This window comes from Panthera uncia, assembly GCF_023721935.1.
Source record: "Panthera uncia isolate 11264 chromosome B2 unlocalized genomic scaffold, Puncia_PCG_1.0 HiC_scaffold_24, whole genome shotgun sequence".
In the NCBI taxonomy this organism is placed as follows: Eukaryota; Metazoa; Chordata; class Mammalia; order Carnivora; family Felidae; genus Panthera; species Panthera uncia.
The window spans coordinates 8,166,285-8,186,386 of NW_026057580.1; the positions used below are offsets into that span (position 1 = coordinate 8,166,285).

The following is a 20,102-nucleotide window of genomic DNA, read 5'->3' on the forward strand; positions in this document are numbered from 1 at the left end:
ACGCCGGGCCCCGCCGCCCGCCCCCGCGCCGCGCGGCCCTCCCCCGCCGGCGGCTCGCGCAGCCCCGGCCTGGGAATAAAGCCGGAGGCGCGCGCTGCAGCCCTGGGCGGCTTGCAGGAGGGGCGGCGTGCAGGCGGGGGCGCGGGCGCCCCCCTCCGCCGCCGCCGCCGCGGGCCCCGGGGACGACTCACCGCGAGCTCGGCCGCCGGCCTGCGGTGCGCGCTCCGGGCTGCCGGGAGCGACGGTGCTGGGCGCTGAAGACCGGCCTGGCTCCGCCGCCGCCGCCGCTGGTAGCAAATGCGGATCTGAAACCGGGAGAGAGAGCAGAGGCGCTCAGAGACCGCCGCCGCCGCGTGCTCGCCGCCCAGGCCCCCACGGGGTATTTATCTGTCACATCCAGGCGGGGGGACAAAAATATTCACCCTCCCCCGAAGGATGGCGAGGGGCAGGAAGCTAGGCACGGCCCGTGCGCGGCCTCAATAAATAAATAATTTAATTAAATGATAGATATAAAAAAAAAAGAAGCCACCGGAGGGGCCGCGAACTCACGCCTTCTTGGAGCCGCGCCAGCGCCAGAAATAGCCCGGGCTCGGAGTCCCAATTAGAGGAGCGCAGCCCCGGCTCAGGGGAGCTTAAAAAGAGCGACCCAGGGGCAGGGGGGACGGGCCCGCCCGCGCCAGCCGTGTCACTGTGGGGGGCGGGGCCATGCAAATGAGCCCGGGGATTTAAAAGGGCGGCCGCCCGCCAGCCGCCGCCGCCGCGCGGGTGGGTGCTGACTACGGGGAGGGGCGTGCGGTGCCGGGTGCCTGGGGGCGGGCGCGCGGGAGGCCTGGGCTGGAATCCGAGGCGACGGCCCACTCCCCACTGTCCCGGGCCGGGAGACACGGGAAGGTGCACAGAGGGATCACCAGGGAGCTTTTCGCGGGGGAGGGGGAGGAGGGCATCTTTACATCCAGCAAGGGGGTCCCCGGGAGAGTCACCTCTAGGGGCCTTCCGGGCGTGTGGGCCTGACGCCCGCGGGGCGCGTTGGATGTGGGCGGGCGTTCGTGCCTGCGGGGTCCGCGCGGGCGGGAGGGGGTGGAGAGAAACGCGCCTGTGAGAGAATTCCGCGGCCTACCCGCCGCCCCCTGCGCCCAGATAAACGGCTCGTAGATTTCCCCTGGGCGGACAGGTGTCAGCATGTGCATTTTAGTGCCAACGTGCGTGTGGCTGACTGGTGAAATTCAAGTCTTGTGAAATTCAAACGTGAAACTTGTGAAATCCAGACTTTTCGTTTATTAATGGCCGCGAGTGAGCCGTAATCAAGGTGCAGCCTCCAAAGGAAACAAACGATTGGCTCGCTTGCAGGTAAACCTGAGGGAGGCTTCATTCCTTTAGGTGACTCGGATGATGTTTTGGAGACGTGCGTTTCCACTTTGTGACCTGGTCCTCTCCGCTGTGACTTAAGAAAAATAAGAAAGCGTGAATCAGTGGTCGCCTGGAAGCACTTTGAGGGCAGGGACTAGGTCTACGCAAGCCATACCCGCCACGCTTGGCCCGCCCGGCGCCAGGCGCAACAAAGACTTGTTGCACGTAGAAGAAGGAAGCCAAAGTGAAAAGATGGCGGGGAGGGCGGTGGGAGAAGAAAGGGCGCTGTCAGAGCGGCGCGCCCTGCAGGCCGGGCCCGGGGCCTTCTCGGGCGCACCTCCCCGCCCCTCGTCCCTGAGGCGGCCTTCCACACCTCCCGTGATGCAGGGAAATGCAATGCGGCCCAGTGACACACGGCTGTGACTCATGTTTTTCTTTGCTCCCCTTCTTCCTCCCCGGCCGGCCGAGGCCCCGGCCCAGCCCCCTCCTCAGGGGGCGAGCCGCCGATGGAAGGGGGACGCCAGGAAAACCCTGAGCCCGGAGTGGAGGCGGGGTGGGGAACCGGAGGGGCCGGGCCTCCTACTTTCAGGAATGTTTCAGGAATGTTTCCGGTGGGGGTGGGGAGCAGAGCCGGGAGTGGGCCCAGCCCCCACCCGGGGCGGCGGGCTGGCGCTCCGGGCCGGGGGCAGCACGTGCTCGGCCGGGTGGGGGCGGGGGCGCCCGGGCGGGAAGGCGCTGGGGGCCCTCGGAGCGCGTTCAAAGAGGAGGGCGCGGGCCTGGGGCCGGCCGGGGCTGGGGGTGGGCCGGGAGGCCGCCCTCCAAGCGCTGGCTCCCCGCCCCGCGCCCAGGTGAAACGCAGTTCCTGCGAAGTGCCCAGGCTGCCCCTGGAGGGGAGAGGAAGTCACCGAAGGGCGGCCGGAGGGGAGAGGAGGGTGGAGGGGAAAGCCAGGGAGAGGCTGGGGGAGGGGCGGCCTGCCCCTTTGTCTGGAGCCGGGGGTGGGGGTGGGGCGGGGTGGAAGGCGCGCTGCGCCCTCCATCTTTGTGCCCTGCGTGCGGAACGCGCGCTTAGTAGGCCGCGGGTTGAGTTGGCTGGAGGCATTGAGTTAGCTCGAGAACCTTTGCAGCGTTGAGTGGAAGAATGGCCCTTCGGTTGTGGCCCTACTCCCCCCAGGTCACAGCTCCCCGCCAGCAACCCGGGCCTCCACGCCTGGCCCAGGGATAGCCCTCATGGAACCTCGGCGCCCCTAGACACAGCCCTCCCCAAGGCCGCCCGCGTTGCTAGGCCCGGGGCTGATGGCCGGGAGGCGTGGGAAGGGTCCTGGTAGGCCCCTTCCCTGGACGCAGCCAACCTGGAGCAGCTCTTGCCTTTTGCTTGTGACTTGTGGCCTGTGGCGGTCCCTGAGGGAGGTGGGGAAGGGAGACGGACTTCTGCCTCGAGAGGCTGTGGGAAAACTTGGCCAACTTTTTGGCCCACTTCTAACAAAACGACTTGATCTTATTTTTCCTACTCTTATTTTTCCCCTCGTCCTGATTTTCTCACCGACTTGTTTTTTACCTTGTATTACGTGTATTTTTGTAAGCCACCTCAAACCCTCTCTGGAAGGAGGGGCAGGTATAAATAAATTTGTGCGCAAGTAGAGTAGCTTGCTACTTGCATTACCCACACCCTTGTACAGAACTGCCCACTGACCCCCCATCTCCTTGCTTTCTGGATTACAGATGGCCCGAATTCCCTTCCTTCCCTTCCCTTCCTCCTTCAGGAAGTAGTTATAACAAGATATAGCCCTTGCCCCAGCGAATTTCGAATTTCGTATTTAGAGGAATCAGAACCAGGAACACCTGAGAGAAAGCTGAGGCACAATCCAGGAGATGCCACCAGGCAGAGTCCATTCATTCATTCAATAGTTATGGAAGTCCTACTGTGTACCAAGAGCTCGTCCAAACTCTCGGGGTATAACAGAGTTCCCTGTGCTCTTGAAACGGAAGACTAAGGGGTCAGGCCCTTAAACAGAGACTCAGTGGGTGCTACAGAGGGAGACAGGATGGGAGCTCTGGGTAGTCAGGGAAGTCAGCTGGAGCAGGCCTTGACCTGGCCTTGATGGGATTTGGATAAGTGAGGGGCCATGGGGAGCATGCAGGAAGAAAGAGCTATTCTGGGCCTGGGGAATCGACCTGGTTGGTCAAAGCCTGAGGAGTCCCAGGGGAATTGGTCATGTCATAACTGCTCTAACCCACAGGAAGCATTTTCTTAACTATCAGAGTCGGGTTATACGGTTTCCACAAGGGCAACCCAGTGAACTTCAGGAATCCAACAGGAATGTCCAGGGAATGGGGAGTTCGGGTCACCTTTGTATTTCAGGACAGCTGAAGGGTAAGCTCATTTTCTCCTGAGCTACTGTGATTCTTTCCGACGTTTGCTACTTTTTCCCCTGCCTTGCTAATTGGCGTGGTGGGAGCCTGACAGGCTCCCAGTCGAAGCTTGCATAGTCGGTCGGGGTGGCCCTTGGCATTCCCTGGGGGTTCACGTCTCTCTGTACATCTCTCCAGTCAGCACGCTTGCTTGTCAGCTTACCTCTTGCTTCGGAATCAACTCCAGCTCTTAGAAGAGTCAAGGGAAAGACCACTGTGAATGGTACCATGTGGTGTTTGGATTAGTCAAGGTTTTCTGAAAGTCACAGGGATGAAGTTTGGTAATGTTCTGTGTCCAGCCCAACATGAAAGGTAGATGGGAGGACGTGGGAGGAAGAGGAACAGGAATTGTTTAATCTATGGCCCAAACCGGGATACTTTTTAACGTAAACGTTTTACGGATGAGAACTACATCCAGAAAATGCACAATCCGGTTATCAGCTCAAATGGGTTTTCATAGAGGGAACACCATTGTGTCACCAGCACCCAGATCAAGAAGCCACCTCCAGCTCCCCTTGTGTAACCGCTGTCCCCACTAGCATCCTGTAGTTTCGCCATTTATGCACGTTGTATGGACGGAATCCTGGGTTATGTACTCCTGGGTTAATTTCCTTTGCTCAACGTTGTGTGTGGGTTTCATCCATGTTGCATGTGGCTGCAGAATGTTCATTCTCGCTGCACAGTTATGTGGTATGAATGTGCCACAGTGTTTGCATCTGTTCTGTTCAACGGCATTTGGATAGACTCTGGTTCGGGGCTATGACAAATAGTGCTGCTGTGAATGTTCTAGAATATGTTTTGGTGGTGAGATATGCAAATTTCTGCTAAGTACATGCCTAGGAAAGGAATTCTGGGATCATAGGGTATGTATGTCCAGCTGTTACAGACAAGCAGGACATTTCAGAGTAAAAGGGGGTACCGTTGGTAGTTATGACCAGACAGTGGGCATAAACCTGGCCTGGCCCATTCTAACTGGGATTGACCCAGGACCATATCAACCAGCACTGACCCACGGCAGTCGAATATAGGGTCACCCTGGTGCGCAGTGTTTGACCACTCTCCTGGAGAGTCACCCAGCTACTAGTACATCTGGTCATCTGGCAGGATCAGGTCTCCAGGCCCTGCTGACCACAAGCTGTGCTGCCAGGAGGCCTGGCAGGCCTAGAATGGGAGGAGAGCCTCTTCTGCTTCCAACTTTCGAGGGAAAAACTCTCCAACGAATTGGAAGGCCCAGGAGGCAGGCACCCCCGTGCCCTGAGCCAGCCACCCACGCTGCATGGCTGCAGGACACCATGGACTTTGTCAGCTTTCTTCTTCAAGGCAGAAACCCAGGGCAGCCCCGCTCCTCTCCAACCTCAGAAAAACCTGAGGAAAAGGAGTTTATGAGCACATACTAAATGCATATGTGTTCTCAGATCCCTCAACACTTCTACCAGGTCGAAAGTACTGTTGTCCCCATTATACAGGTGTTAAAACTGAGACTCAGGGAGGTTAAACAACTTGGCGTTTAAACAGCTTGCTTCTATTCCCAGGCTAGGTAGGGCTGCTGCCTTCTCCCAGCCTGGCCAGATGGATTCCCTCCAGGCACCAAGATAGGCGCTGGGGATGTGGCCTTGAACTAGGTAGCTACATTCCCTGTCTTTAAGTGGTGTACTTTGGGCGGGGTGGGGGGCAGACAAGTACGTGGTAATACACTTTTACCACTGTGGTGCCTGCTGGAATGAGGGCCTGAGGAGCACAGGGCAAGGGCCCAGCGTGTGAGTGGAGCATCCCAGGAAACCCTGGAAGCAGGCAGCAGGGCATGTGATCCAGAGATGGGCTCGGGGCTGTGGCAGGCATGGTAGGCTGGATTCAGCACCATTCCCCACACGGTTCTGGATGTGAGTTAGGTCCCAGCAAAGAAAGAGTGAAATTTGGAGGATGCAAGAAAAGGAGATATTGCTGTGTGGGCTATGGAAACTCGGGGTTTTCTGTAGCACATACAGTGTCCAGTCATCAGCTTTATGGGGATCAAGAGGGTAGGCATGGGGGCAGAGTAGCCTCCTGCCCCTGGATCACAGCTCCACTGCAGGTGAGGTCTTCTGATTGCATTCCCTACCCCCCACCCCCATCAGAGCAGAGGGAGGCTGTTGTGTTGTTCCGGGAGGCCCAGCCTGGAGCCGGCTCCTCCAGTTCCTCCAACGGCTTTATAACCACCTAATTCCTGATATTAAATCTCTTTCCACCTAAAACATAAGGCATGTCCCACCTCTGCTCAAAATCCTCTAACAGTTCCCATCTCAGAGTAAAAAGTCCTCATAAAGGCCCACAAGGCCCTGCAATCTGCCCCGCTCCTAACCTCATCACCTGCCTGCTGCTCCGCTTCAGTCACACCAGCCTCTGTGATGTTCCCCCGACCTGTCAGGCAAGAGCTCACCTCAGGGCCTTTGCACTTGCCATTGCCTCTGCCTGACTTGCTCTTCCCCCTAATATCCTCAGGGCTTACCCTCTCACTGCCTTCAAGTCTCTGTTCAATATTACTGTCCACGCTATGTAAAACTGCACATTTGCCCCTGCGGTCATTCATCCACTTTACCGTGCTTTTTCCCCCATAACACTTCTCAATTTCTAACATACTGTATAACTGACTTTTCTACTTAACTGTTACCAGTAAAAATGGTATATCTGCTTCCTGTCCAGCGCTCTCTATTGGAAGGCCCGAGGATTTGATGGTTGTGTTCACAGGGGGATCCCCAGGGCCTTGCAAATTGTTCAGACCTAAAAAAAGTATTGAATGAAGAACGATCAGCCAGAGTGATTTCTGTTACTACAGACACCAAGCCACAGGGCATTAGGTTGGGGATAGGACATCTGTCCCCAAACCTCAAGGCAGAGAAAAGGGCGAGGGACCCAGTAGATCATCATGGGAGTGACAGGGTCGCCCGGCCTGCACCTTGCAAGACACCTGTTTTTTTTGTCTCACTGTGTTAAAATCATTGTACCGTCGCTGTCACGTGATCTGCACACAGACTCATTTCTAGCAGGCACTACCTTCTGATCTTCTAGTCTGCCAGCAATCAGGGGAAATTGTTTTTTCCCTTGGTTTCAGGTTTAGTCATCAGGAGCTGGCAGCCACCTGACAACCATCTTGGTCCTTTGGCTGGGGCAGACCGGCTGGGTTGCTTGTTGGTTGGTGGCCGGGCAGTGGTGGCGGCTCTCCAGAGTGTGCTTTGGGTGAGTGTCAGATTTAAGCTTTGCATGGGACAAAATAGTTTCCCTTTGGTCTGGGGAGCTACCTGATAATATCCAGTGCAATGAGCTCTGCGGGTACAGTGCCCCAAACAGGAATGGCTGGAAGTGCACCCACTTTAAAGCTGTGTGGTCTATGAAAGCCCATCCAGGTGAGCCAGTGGAAGGAAATGTTAGGACAGCGACTGCGGGCCTGTGACCCTGCTCTCTGGGGGCTGAGCCGTGTTCTGGAGTCCGGCTTGAGGCCCTGGGCTGGGTTTCTCTCTAGGCCACACGCCCTCTGGGGTTGGACGTTCATGTCAGTTTGTTCGCCAGCTCTAGTACTTGGGGACTCCAGTCCTGCACCTTTGGCCACCTGCTCTCCCCCACCTCACACCCTTTTGAGAACAGGCCCCGAGGGTTCAGGAGAATCTCTTGTGGTCTTGAACTTGTTTCTCTTGTCTCTATTCCCTGCCTGCCTTCCAAGCTGTGTGAGACTAAGTGCTGGGGCTGGGGAAGGGGAATAGTGACCCTGAAGTCTTCAAGAGTGACTGTCCTCCACAACTTGTGGGGAGGCACCCTCCTACCCAATGTCTGGGGTTGCATGGGTCCCCGCTGGGTCCTTCTGTCTCGGTAGCGGCGCGCTACCCTAACTGGGATGTGTCCTGGGTCGCACAGTGCTCTGTCTCCTCCAGGACCCCCTGAACCTTTCTTAGGGCTGAGAGCATGACTCTGGGGTCTCCATACTGGGGAGGAGCAGGAGGACTGCTGCCTGCCTGATCCCAGTAGCACGTGGGATGCCTGGGCTCGGCTCACGGCCTGGCCGGCCAGAGTCTGGAGAGAGAAAGGGAGAACAGGGTGGAGGTCGAAGGGTGGGGGCCGGGGTTGAGGAGGAGGTGGGCTAGGGGTGAGGGGAGGAGCCAACACCAGGCCCGGGATTTGTCGGAATCCTCCGGGGCTTTGTTTTGTTCTTCTCCCCACCCCCGAGCCTCGCACCAGGGCCTAAGGGGGCCTTGGCGCTCAGCACAAGTTTGGTGAATGGATGGATGAATGAGAGCCAAAGGAGCTGGGGGAGGGGCGGAGGAAGTGGGTAGCTGGGGGGAGGGGAGAGAAGCAGGCTGGGGGAGGGGAGGTAGCCACTGGCGGGAGGGCGGAGGAGGAGGGAGGCGGGCGGAGCAGGGCGAGCCTGCTGGTCTGGAATCTGGCTAAGAGATGGCGGCCGGGACGGGCCTGCCCGGCTCACCTCTCCATCACGCTGGCTTAAACCTCATTACTCCCTGCTCACCCAGCCGCCAGGCCTCTCTCCCACTTCATGAAGACCCCGGGGTCGTAGGTCTTCCTGGGCCTACTCCTTACTGAGAATTGAATGGCGCCATTCTTAGTCTAGTATCTTACTTACTTTGTAGGAACCCAGCCGCTATGGGGTCGGTGGCCCTCTGGGGCTTGAATACCCGAATGGCCCTGGTGGATAGATGGTGAACCTGAGCTTGGACACCCCCTCCCCTTTCCCCACTCTGAGGTCTGGATGACGGAAAATACAGCGACTAGGATCTGGGCCACCTTGGAGAGTCTGGGGTGGGTCTCCAGGAGTAGAGCAGGGAGCCGGTGGGCAGAGAAAATCCAAGGGCTTGCCTCATTGGCAGCTGCCAGGGACTCCTACGGGAAGCAGCGGAGCTCAGTGTGGACAGTGCCAGGCAGGAGCTGCTGACAGCCAGGTTTCTGGGTCACCATCCAGGGTGCCCTGCCAATTCCCAGGCCTTGGGGGTGGGGTGAGGGGTGAGGGCCGTCTGCATCCCAAGCCCAGACCCTGCTGTCTCCTTTGTCTGGGTCACTTCTGGGCCTGCTCCCATCCCCCACTTCCAGCCTTGCTGGGGCCAAGGAGCCAAGGAGGAGTTGATCCTGGAACTTCCCTTGGGTTTGTGGGCCTGCTGGCCTACCTGCCCTGAAGGTGGGGTGTATAAAGGTGATCTAGAACCTTTCCCACAGCAACCCCTTGGCTTGGGTCCCTCTGTCCTCAACCCCTGCTCCTGGGCTCTGCCCACAGTTCTATGCATGTCTTTTTCTGGCAGTCTTGTCCTTGGTGGGAGGGGTTTTTGTGAGCAGGATATCTTTTGTGGGCAGAAATCCTTCTAGTTCTCAAAGAGGGAATTGACCTTTCCAGTATCATGAGATTGGCACCTGGGTCCAGCTTAAGCGGTGGCTTGGTCCCCAGAAGTCTACAATACTTTTCTCTCAAGAGCTCTGAGTATCCATCCCACGGTGAAACTGAGGTCCAAAGAGATTAAGTATCTTGCTGTAGGAAGGGGTAGAAACGGATAAAAGTTGGAGAGAGTGGAGGTGGGGTGGGGAGCTAGGTGGCCTTTGGTGGTCACAAAGTGTTGGGGGTGTTGGGGTGTGACTCGGAGATTGGGAGCCTGTGCGCTGGCCAGTGGTACAAACAGCTGGAGGGGTGGGGACAAAAATAGCATGAGTGCTCATTACTCCTAGATAGGAGGGGGGGGGATCACATCTCCATTTTGTAGATGAGGAAATTGGGGTTCAGTAAGGTCAGGTGACTTGGATTCAGAATACCTACAAGTCTCAGTTCTCTGAATCCTGCCCCTCCCCCACCCAGCTATCCCCACCCTCTAACCTTGCTCTACTTTTTTTTTTGAATTCCATAGCCCTTATCTGACATCTAGACTGTGCTGCCCATTACTGTTGCCACCAGGCCCAGGTGGCAACTGAGCCCCTGAAACGTGGGGGGTCCGAATTGAGATGCGCTGGAAGTGCCAAGTACTGTGGATTTCCAAGGCTTAGAGCAAAACAACCCGTAGCAATACTGATTTTTTGTATGTTGATTATATGTTGACATGATACTATTTGGTCATATTGCCTTAAATGAAATATATTATTAAAGGTCATTTCATGTATTTCTTTTGACCATCTTAATATGGCTGCCAGAAAAACTAACATTGCATATGTGCCTCCCGTCCTACCTCCATGCACAGTGCTGGTTTAGATCCTTGGCTTTTTAGTTATTGTCTCCCCTCCACCCCCCAATATCTGCTCAGGGAGGGCAGGAATCAACATATTTTGTTCATGGTCTTCTTGGTCCTGTCCCAGGTTTTTAAGAGTCTGGCACTGGATTTTATTATAGGTGTTCAATAAAAATGTGTTTAATTGAATCCAGCCGATCTGATCCTAGGCCAAGGTCAGAGGGTTAGGAGGAGTGCCTGAGGAAGGGGATGTTTTACCCCGGTAGGACCCCAAGTTGCCAATCCCCTGCCACCCCGCGGGGCTCCACAAGGTGAGCCTGTCGACCAGCAAGGGGGGGCCTTCCTGACACCGTGCCTGCGCCGTGTGTGTGTGTGTGTGTGTGTGTGTGTGTGTGTGTGTGTGTGTGTTGGGCGGGGGGGGGATGGGTGTGAGGTCCGGCAGCTACTGAGCGATGCAGGCGGGGAGAGGGGCATCTGTAAGCGCCGCCGGGCCCTGGCTGGGGGTAGCTCTCGGGCGCCCACTTTCTTGGACCCTGACTGCGCACCCGGGAGTGGTGGGCTTGGGGGTGTGTGTGTTGTCGTCTGCCGGTAGGGTGTTGGGGGTGTGCCCAGCCTGGGCTCACACAAGGTCACTGTGTCAAAGGAACGTCCGAACACTTTCTCTTTCCCTGTGATTCGATTGCGGCTCCGAAAGCCCCTTCCGTAGGGACTTCCCTCCGCGCCTGACTCACGCTGCCTCATGCGTGTGACTCAGGCCGGGCGCTGCGCCAGCCCTGCTGTCCCCGCCCCCGGGCCCTGCCACCGAGCCGCAGGGGCGGAGGGACGGGCCGGCGACAGGAGGCGGGGCGTGCAGGGACTGGGTGCCCGCGGCAGAGATGGGAGACTGTGGGGCACAGGGGACAGCCCAGAGGAGAGTTGCAGAGAAGCTGAGCTCTAGGCGGGGTGGCCGGAAAGCCAGCCATGTAGGAAAGAAAGGCTGAGAGAAATGCGGACAGACTGAAAGCCAGAGACAAGAAGGCTAAGAAATTGGGAGGACAGAGAGATAAAGTGGAGAGGGACACAGAGACCCAGGAAGGAGAGAGCCCAGAGCCTTCACGGAGGCCAAGGCAGACAAGTGAGAAGAAGGGACAAGTGACCAGTGAGAGGGAGGGAGGAGAGAAGGGTGGCAGGGGCTTCTGGGCGCTGCCACTCTGAGTGCCGCTGACCCAAGGGGCCTGCAGCCTGTCCCCAGAGGCTGGGCTCGGACCATCATCACCTCTGAGCCTTGCTCTCCTCTCCCAGCTCCACCTTACCAGCTCTGTAACAGTGGGCAAGTTTCTTCCTGTCTCTGGGCCTCAGTCTTCTCATCTGCAAAATGGGAGGTGGTGGTGGACAGTAATCCTATCCCCCTGAGCTCCCTCATCCACCCCTTGCCCTCCCCATCCATCGGTGCTCTGGCTCTGGGCCTGGGCGCCCTTGCCAGCTGGCTTTCTGTTGGGCAGCACCCACTCTAAGGAGATCTGAGGGAGGGAGAAGTGGGGATACTCCTTCCCAGGCCTGGCCCTGCTGTGGCCCTTGGTCTGGCTGTCGCTGTGTCCCTCCGTGACTCCCCTTCCATCTTCAAGCTCCCGGCGCATCTACCCCTTGCCTTTTCAGGCCTGCAGTCACGGTGACTTTCTGCCGCCGCTGGTGCCAGTCCCACGCACACCCTCACTGGTCCTCTTCACCCCACGAGCACCCCTCCATCAAAGCCTCTTGAAGACCCCAGATTGGGTTCCATTTCCTGCCAGGGCCCTGACTGTGCACAGGGCTCACCTCCCGGTCAATTGCCCTCTTACCATCCTGCTCTTTCCTTCCTAGAGTAGCGGTGGGAGGAGACGCTAACCCTCAGTGGAGTGATATACAACGTTAAAAAGTGCTCGGATACCTATTAGATCTTTACATCATCAGTGCGTCTGAACAGGTGTGGGGTTAGCTTCATTTCAATGGGAAGCGCGAAGCTCACGCATCTAGGAAGCAACACAATGGAGTACGAGTGGCGATGTGGGCTGTTTCCTATGGGTGACAGGCCAGGTTGCTGGGGGGCAGCTATGAATGACAATAATAATAGTAGCAGCTAAGATATATTTATACTTCTCAAGTGGGGCGCCTGGCTGGCTCAGTCCAAGGAAGATGCGGCTTTTGATCTCCGGCTTGAAAGTTTGGGTGTAGAGATTACTTAAAATCTTTAAAAGAAATACTTCTCAATTGCCAGACACAGTTCTTTTTCTTTAAGTTTATTTTTTGAGAGAGCGAGCATGGGAGCATGAGTGGGGGAAGGGCAGAGATGGAGGGGGACAGAGGAACCGAATCAGGCTCCATGCTGACAGCAGAGAGCCCGATGTGGGGCTTGAACTCACAAACTGCAACTGACAAACACTTAACTGACTGAGCCACCCAGGCGCCCCCAGACACAGTTCTGATAATCTCTTATTTAACTCCTTAATCCTTACTGCTATTTTACAATTGCAGTGACAGAGGCACAGAGAAGTTGAATAGCTTTCCCAAGGCCTCACAGCAGAGCTGGGCTGGAACACAGTCAGTCTGGCTCCAGATCCGACACTCAGCCTCTCTTGGGTACCTTGGGGAGGGGTAAACAGGGCAAGTTCTGGGCAGAGTGGACAGGATGGGCAGAGTGTTGGAGGGAAGGCACTTTTGCAGTACGTTTCAGAAATAGCCAGCCATGCTGTAGGGCAGGGTTGGAAAACGAAGCCACAGAATTTGACAGGAGAGTAAATGGGACCTGATATTGGGGTGCCCACCTGACAGCTGGAGGCATGGGCTTTATTCTGAAAGTAATAGGGAGCCATGGAAGGTTTTTAGCAGGGGTGGGATAGGTTGGCATTTTAGAAAGGATTACTTTGAAATGCAAGGGAAATGCTGCATTTCTCCTATCAAATGGCAAAGAGCTTTAAAATGATAATTTCCAGTACTGGCAACGTTTCAGCGCACTGAGTGCTCGCACATGTAGCTGATGGGAATGAGTTGGTTTGACCTTTCTGGAAAGCAGCTGAGCCACGTGTAGTACTTGAGGAGGGCCCAGGCCTTTGACCTGCTAATCCCATTTCTAGGAATCCTTCCTCCCTCAAGAAAAGAGGTCAGAGATTTATGTCTCAGGATCAAATTTACTCCGTCATTAATAATAATAGTAATAATAATACAAGGAAATAATGTCAATATCCAGTAGGAGGAAATTGCTAAACTAAAGAGTAAAGTCTCATGGAATGTTTTATGGCAATTAATATATTTTTTCAAAGAGAGGAAATGCCATCAAAAGTGCTTAAAGATTTCTAGAGCTTTGGGCCCCTGGCTGGCTCAGTGGGAAAAGCCTGTGACTCTTGATCTCAGGGTTGTAAGTTTGAACCCCACATTGGGTGTAGAGTTTACTTAAAAATAAAATCTTTAAAGGGCCCCTGGGTGGCTCAGTTGGTTAAGCATCTGACTCTTGATTTTGACTCAGGTCATGATCTCACAGTTTTCGAGATAGAGCCCTGCATCCAGCTCTGTGCTGACAGTGCAGAGGCTGCTTGGGATTCTCTGTCTCCCCTCCTCTCTCTCTCTGCCCCTCCCCTACTAGTGCACCTGCGGATACTCTCAAATAAACGTTTTTTTTAATGTTAAAAAAATAAAAATAAAATCTTTTTTTTTTTTTTTTTTTTTTTTTTTTTTTTAGAAGGAGAGACAACATGAGCAGGGGGGGGGCAGCGAAAGAGAATCCCAAGCAGGCTCCTTGCTGCCAGCACAGAGCTGTCACAGGGCTCAAACTCATGAAACTGAGATCATGACCTGAGCCAAAACCGAGTTGGATTGAGCCACCCAGGCACCCCCCACTCCCGCCCCGCCAAATAATTATTTGTTTTTTAAAAATGTTTATTCAATTTTGAGAGAGAAAGTGTGAGTCGGGGAGGGGCAGAGAGAGAGGGGGACAGAGGATCCAAGGTGGGCTCTGAGCTGACAGCAGCGAGCCTGATACGGGGCTCAGAACTCCCCAACCATGAGCTGAAATTGGACCCTCAACCGACTGAGCCACCCAGGTGCCCCAATGAAATCTTAAAAGAAAAAAAAAAAGATTTCTAGAACTCTTACAAGTAATAACTGAGTTCATCATGTCTGCAAAGTACATGATTAACACACAAAAAAATCAATCTTATTTCTATATGCTAACAATGAACACTTGGAAACAAACAGGTGCTTGGGTGGTTCAGGTCATGATCTCATGGTTTGTGGGTTTGAGCCCCGCATCAGACTCTGTGTGGAGCCTGCTTGGGATTCTCTCTCCCTGTCCCTCCCCTGTGTGCTCTGTCTCTCTCTCAAAATAAAGAAATAAACTTAAAAAAAAAAAGAACTTATAAAAAAAAAGACAATTCTATTATAACAGCTCCAGAAAGGAAGGAAGGAAGGAAGGAAGGAAGGAAGGAAGGAAGGAAAAAAGAAAGAAGGAAAGAAAAGAAGGAAAGAAAGAAAAAAAGAAAGAAAAATAGACTTGTGTATAGATCTAACAAAACATACAGGGTGTCTATACTGAAAACTATGAAATGGTGATGGAAGAAACCAAGATATAAATAAACAGGAATGGGGACCCCTGGGTGGCTCAGTTGGCTGAGAGTCTGACTCTTGATTTCAGCTCAGGTTATGATTCTAGGGTCGAAAGCCATGGGATTGAGCCCCACATAGGGCTCTGGGCTGAGTGTGGAACCTATTTATGACCCTCTCCCTCTCCCTCTCCCTCTCCCTCTCCCTCTCCCTCTCCCTCTCCCTCTCCCTCTCCCCTGTTCACTCTCTCTCTCTAAAATATAAATAAATAGGGGCGCCTGGGTGGCTCTGTCGACTAAGCATCCGACTTCGACTCAGGTAATAATCTTGTGTTTTGTGAGTTCGAGCCCCGCTCCGGGCTCTGTGCTGACAGCTCAGAGCCTGGAGCCTGCTTCAGAATCTGTGACTCCCTCTCTCTCTCTCTGCCCCTCCCCTTCTCATGCTCTGTGTCTCTCCGTCTCTCAATAATAAATAAGCACTAAAAAATTATAAATAAAATAAAATGCAAACAAACAAACAGGAAAGTACCATGTTAATGGATTGGAAAACCCAACAGAGTAGAGCTGTCATTTCTCCCCATATTGATTGTGTTCATTTCCTAGGGCCGCCTTAACAAAGTAGCACAAACTGGGTAGCTTAAAACAACAGAAATTTACTGTCTCACAGTTCTGGAGGCTAGAGATCCGAAATCAACAGGATTTGATTGCTTTCTCTCAAGCCTCTAGGGGAGGATCCTTCCTTGCCTCTCCCAGCTTCTGCTGGTTTGCCCACAGTCCTTGGTGTTCTTGGCTTGCAGCTACAGTACTTTAGTATCTGCCTCTCTTGGCACATGGCGTTCTCTCTGTATGTCTGTGCCTCTTCTTCTATAGGGACCTCCGTCACATTGAATTTAGGACTCACCGTATTCCACTATGGCCTCATCCTAACCACAGCTATAATGGTCCTATTTCCAAATAAAATCACGTTCTGAGGTAATGTATTTGGCCCAGGTTAGGACTTCAACATATCTTTTGGCGGGGAGAGGGACACAGTTCAACCCATAAAAGTGATCTGTAGATTTAACATACTTCCAATCCAACCCCAGCAGGACTTTTTGTAGATATGGACAACCTGATTGTAACATTAAATGGAAAGGCAGAGAAACTAGAATAGCTCAAACAATTTTGAAAAAGAAGAATAAAGTTGAAGGAGTTATCTGATTTTGGGACTTACTACAACAAAACTTGCAACAGCAATCAAGAATGTTCATGGGCTCCTGGGTGGCTCAGTCGGTTGAGTGTCTGATACTGTCTCAGGTCATGATCTCACGGTTTGTGAGTTTGAGCCCTGCCATTGGGCTTACAGCTGTCCGCGCAGAGCCCCCTTTGGACCCTCTGTCCCCGTCTCTCTCCTTCCCTCCCCTGCTCGTTTTTTCTCTCTCTCAAAAATAAACATTAAAAAAATGAATGTTGGGGTGCCTGGGTGGCCCAGTAGGTTGAGAGTCCAACTTTGACTCAGGTCATGATCTCACAGTTCGTGAGTTCAAGCCCCATATCGGGCTCTATGCTGGAGCCTGTCTCGGATTCTGTGTGTCTCTCTGCCCCTTCCCCACTCACACTCTGTCTCTGTCTCTCTCTCTCAAAAATGAATAAACATTAAAAAAAAAGAATGTGGTGGGTTCAGAGGAGTGGACACAGTGAATGGATCAGCAAAACAGAATAGAGTCCAGAAATAGACCCACACAAATATGTCCAACTGACTTTGCCAAGAGTGCAAACACCTTGCCAGTGAACAGTGCTGGAGCAACCAGATACCTATATGCAAAAAAAACCAAAAAACAAAAAACAAAAACAAAAAAACACCTCGTCCTAAACCTCACACATTATACTAAAATTAACTCAAGATGAATCATAGATCCAAAACATAAAACCGTAAAATGTCTGGAAGAAAACACAGGAGAAAATCTCCATGGCCTGGGGTTAGTCAAAGAGTTCTTAACTATAACACTAAAACCATGATCCGGGAAAGAAAAAAATTGGTAAGATGGACTTTATCAATTTCTTAACAATGTCTGTGAAAGATGCTGTTAAAAGAATGAAAAGACAAGTTATAGGCTGAGAGGCAATATTTACAAGGTATATATTTGGTATATTTGACAAAAGACCTTTATCCAGGATACATAAAAAAATTCTTAAAACTCAACAGTAAGAAAACGACCAATTAATTTTAAACAGGCAAAAGAGTTAAACAGACACTTCATCTAATAGGAAATACAGATGGCAAACGAGCACATGCAGAGATGCTCAACATCCTTCGCCACTGGGCAAGTGCAAATTAAAACCGCCCAGACCCAGCAGTCTCGCTCCTGGATTTTTACCTTAGAGAAATGAAAACTTACATCCACACAAACAGCTGCACAAGAATGTCGGTAGCAGCTCTGTTCAGAATCCCCCCAAACCGAAGCAACCCAAATTGGAAGGCTGGGTAAATGAACAGCAGTTCATTTATGGAATACTACTCAGCAGTAAAAATGAACAAAATTTCTCTTGTTCTTTTTACCTGCCTCCCCCATCCCTCCCTTCCTTGTGTAATTGACATACAATATCTTTTTAGTTTTATCATATAGTGTACATCATAGTGATTTGATACTTTTATACATTATGAAATGATCCCCCTGATAAGCCTAGTTACTGTCTCTCACCATCAAAGTTATTACAATATCGTTGACTATATTCCCTGTGCTGTACATTATATCCCCATGACTTATTTACTTTATAACTGCAAGTTTGTACCCTTTAAACCTCTCTGCCTATTTTACCTATCCCCTCCCCCTCCCCACTCTGGTAACCAACAATTTGCTTCCTGTATCTAAGAGTCTGTTTCTATTTTTGTTTGTTGATTTGTTTTTTTTTTGTTTGTTTGTTTTTAGATTCCACATATAAATGAAATCATACAGTATTTGTCTTTCTCTGTATGACCTATTTCACTTAGCGTAACACCCTCTAGGTCCACCCATGTTGTCACAAATGGCAAAATTTCACTTTTTATGGCTGAGTGTTATTCCTTTTTTTTCTTTTTTTTTTTTTCCAACGTTTTTAATTTTTTTATTTTTTTTTTGGGGACAGAGAGAGACAGAGCATGAACGGGGGAGGGGCAGAGAGAGAGGGAGACACAGAATCGGAAACAGGCTCCAGGCTCCGAGCCATCAGCCCAGAGCCTGACGCGGGGCTCGAACTCACGGACCGCGAGATCATGACCTGGCTGAAGTCGGACGCTTAACCGACTGCGCCACCCAGGCGCCCCCCTTTTTTTTCTTTTTAACTGATAATCAATTTATTAAAAAGGTTGATTTAAGCATCTGCAATGGTAACTTCGACCTCAACTCCTGGCTCAATACTGATGGAAATAATCTGTTTAACAATCTCCAAAAGTCTGTGCAAATCAATGGGTCGCTTGTGGATCCTTACCTGAAAACAGTCCCAAGTCTTAGAACCTTCACCACAAGGAGTTTTTCTTGTAGTGATGCTCAGAGTCTTGGTAGGCATCCAAACTGGTCCTTTCACTTTGAGATTCTTTTCCTTTGTGACTCAGATCAAGTCAGCACATACCTTCTCTAAATATTTTATGTTGCAACTGGTTAGAATAATTCTAATTCAGTGAAACACCACCTCTAGTTCCACGGGTGTCTTCCCAGTGTCTTTTTTTTTTTTTTAATGTTTATTTATTTTTGACAGAGAGAGAGAGAGAAGAGCATGAGCGGGGGAGGGGCAGAGAGAGAGGGAGACACAGAATCTGAAACAGGCTCCAGGCTCTGAGCTGTCAGCACAGAGCCTGACCCAGGGCTCGAACTTACAGACTGCGAGATCATGACCTGAGCTGAAGTCAGATGCTCAACCGACTGAGCCACCCAGGCGCCCCTTCCCAGTGTCTTTAAAAGCCACAGCTGTGGCATCGCTGCCTGACCCACTTGTTCCTCAGCAAGAATAAACAGTGGTGAGTCAGGAGCAGGAGAGGGGCCTCCGAAGCTACGCTGTAGCTGCGACTGCATCTTCCTCAAAGAGTGGCTGAGTGTAATTCCATTGTGTGTGTGTGTGTGTGTGTGTATCTATCTATCTATATATCTATACTGTATGTGTATCTCTCTCTATATTTATATATATCTATAAATATAGAGAGAGATACACATATGTATATATCACATGTATATATATGTATATATCATATGTCTACGTATATCTCACATCTTCTTTATTCATTCATGTATTGATAGACACTTAAGTGGCTTCCACATCTTGGTGATTGTAAATAATGCTTCAGTGAACACAGGAGCACATGTATCTCTTCAAATTGGTGTTTTCATTTTTAATTTTTTTAATGTTTATTTATTTTTGAGAGGGAGAGAGAACGCGAATGGGGGAGGTGCAGCGAGAGAGGGACACACAGAATCTGAAGCAGGCTCCAGGTTCTAAGCTGTCAGCACAGAGCCCGATGCGTGGCTCCAACTCACAGACCGTGAGATCATGACCTGAGCCTAGATCAGATGCTTAACCGACCGAGCCACCCAGGCTCCCGGTGTTTTCATTTTTTTTAAAGATTTTATTTTTAAGCAATCTCTACACCCAGCATGGGGCTTAAACTCATAACCCCAAGATTAAGAGGACTGAGCCAGCCGGGTGCCCCTCATTTTAATTTTTTGAGGTACCTCCATACTGTTTTCCACAGTGGCAGCACCAATTTACCTTCCCACTGACAGTGCACGAGGGTTGCCTTTTCTTCACATCCTCACCAGCACTTATAACTTTTTGTCTTTTTGATAACAGCCAATCTGACAGGTGTGAGGTGATATCTCAATTTGGTTTTGATTTGCATTTCCCTGAGGATTAGTTATGTTGAACATTTTTTCATGTGCCTGTTGGCCATCTGGATGTCTTCTTTAGAAAAATGTCTATTCAAGTCCTCTGCTCAATTTTTAATTAGGTTGTTTATTTTTTTTAATACTAAGCTGTGTAAGCTCTTAATATATTTTGAATATTAAGCCCTTATTGGATGTATGATTTGCAAATGTCCTCTCCCTTTCAGTAGGTTGCCTTTCCATTCTGTTGATGATTTCCTTCACTTTGAAAAAGGTTTTTTAGTTTGATATAATCCCATTTGTTTATTTTATTTAATTAATTAATTAATTAATTAATTTATTTATTTATGTTTTTAACGTTTTATTTATTTTTGAGACAGAGAGAGACAGAGCATGAATAGGGGAGGGGCAGGGAGAGAGGGAGACATAGAATCGGAAGCAGGCTCCAGGCTCTGAGCCATCAGCCCAGAGCCCGACGCGGGGCTCGAACTCACGGACCGTGAGATCGTGACCTGAGCCGAAGTCGGACGCTTAACCGACTGAGCCACCCAGGCGCCCCACCATTTGTTTATTTTAATGTTAGTTGTCCTTGCCTGGGGATACTGGTCCAAAAAAAATATTGTTAAGACCAATGTCAAATTGCTTACTGCCTATGTTCTCTTCTAGGATTTTTACAGTTTCAGGTCTTACATTCAACTTTAATCCATTTTGAGTTTATTTTTGTGTGTGGTGTAAGAAAGTGGTTAAGTTTCTTTTGTATGTGGCTGTCCAGCTTTTCC

General features: G+C 51.4%; 1 protein-coding gene and 1 pseudogene across 4 annotated transcripts in view; both read right to left on the reverse strand.

Annotated features, from left to right (window-relative positions):
- Positions 1–693, reverse strand: part of HMGA1 (high mobility group AT-hook 1) — a 9,581-nt gene extending 8,888 nt beyond the window's left edge. For 3 of the 4 annotated variants that reach the window (XM_049653427.1, XM_049653426.1, XM_049653429.1), the window contains exons 1-2: positions 550–693; positions 192–305 (exon numbers count right to left, since the gene is read on the reverse strand). The gene's annotated coding sequence lies outside the window, so the exon portion shown is untranslated. The remainder of the gene's footprint in view (positions 1–191; positions 306–549) is intronic. The other variant, XM_049653428.1, reaches the window with a different exon arrangement.
- A 17,128-nt stretch (positions 694–17,821) lies between these two features.
- LOC125938183 (40S ribosomal protein S20-like) lies at positions 17,822–18,519 on the reverse strand (annotated as a pseudogene).
- Between the last annotated feature and the right edge of the window lie 1,583 nt (positions 18,520–20,102).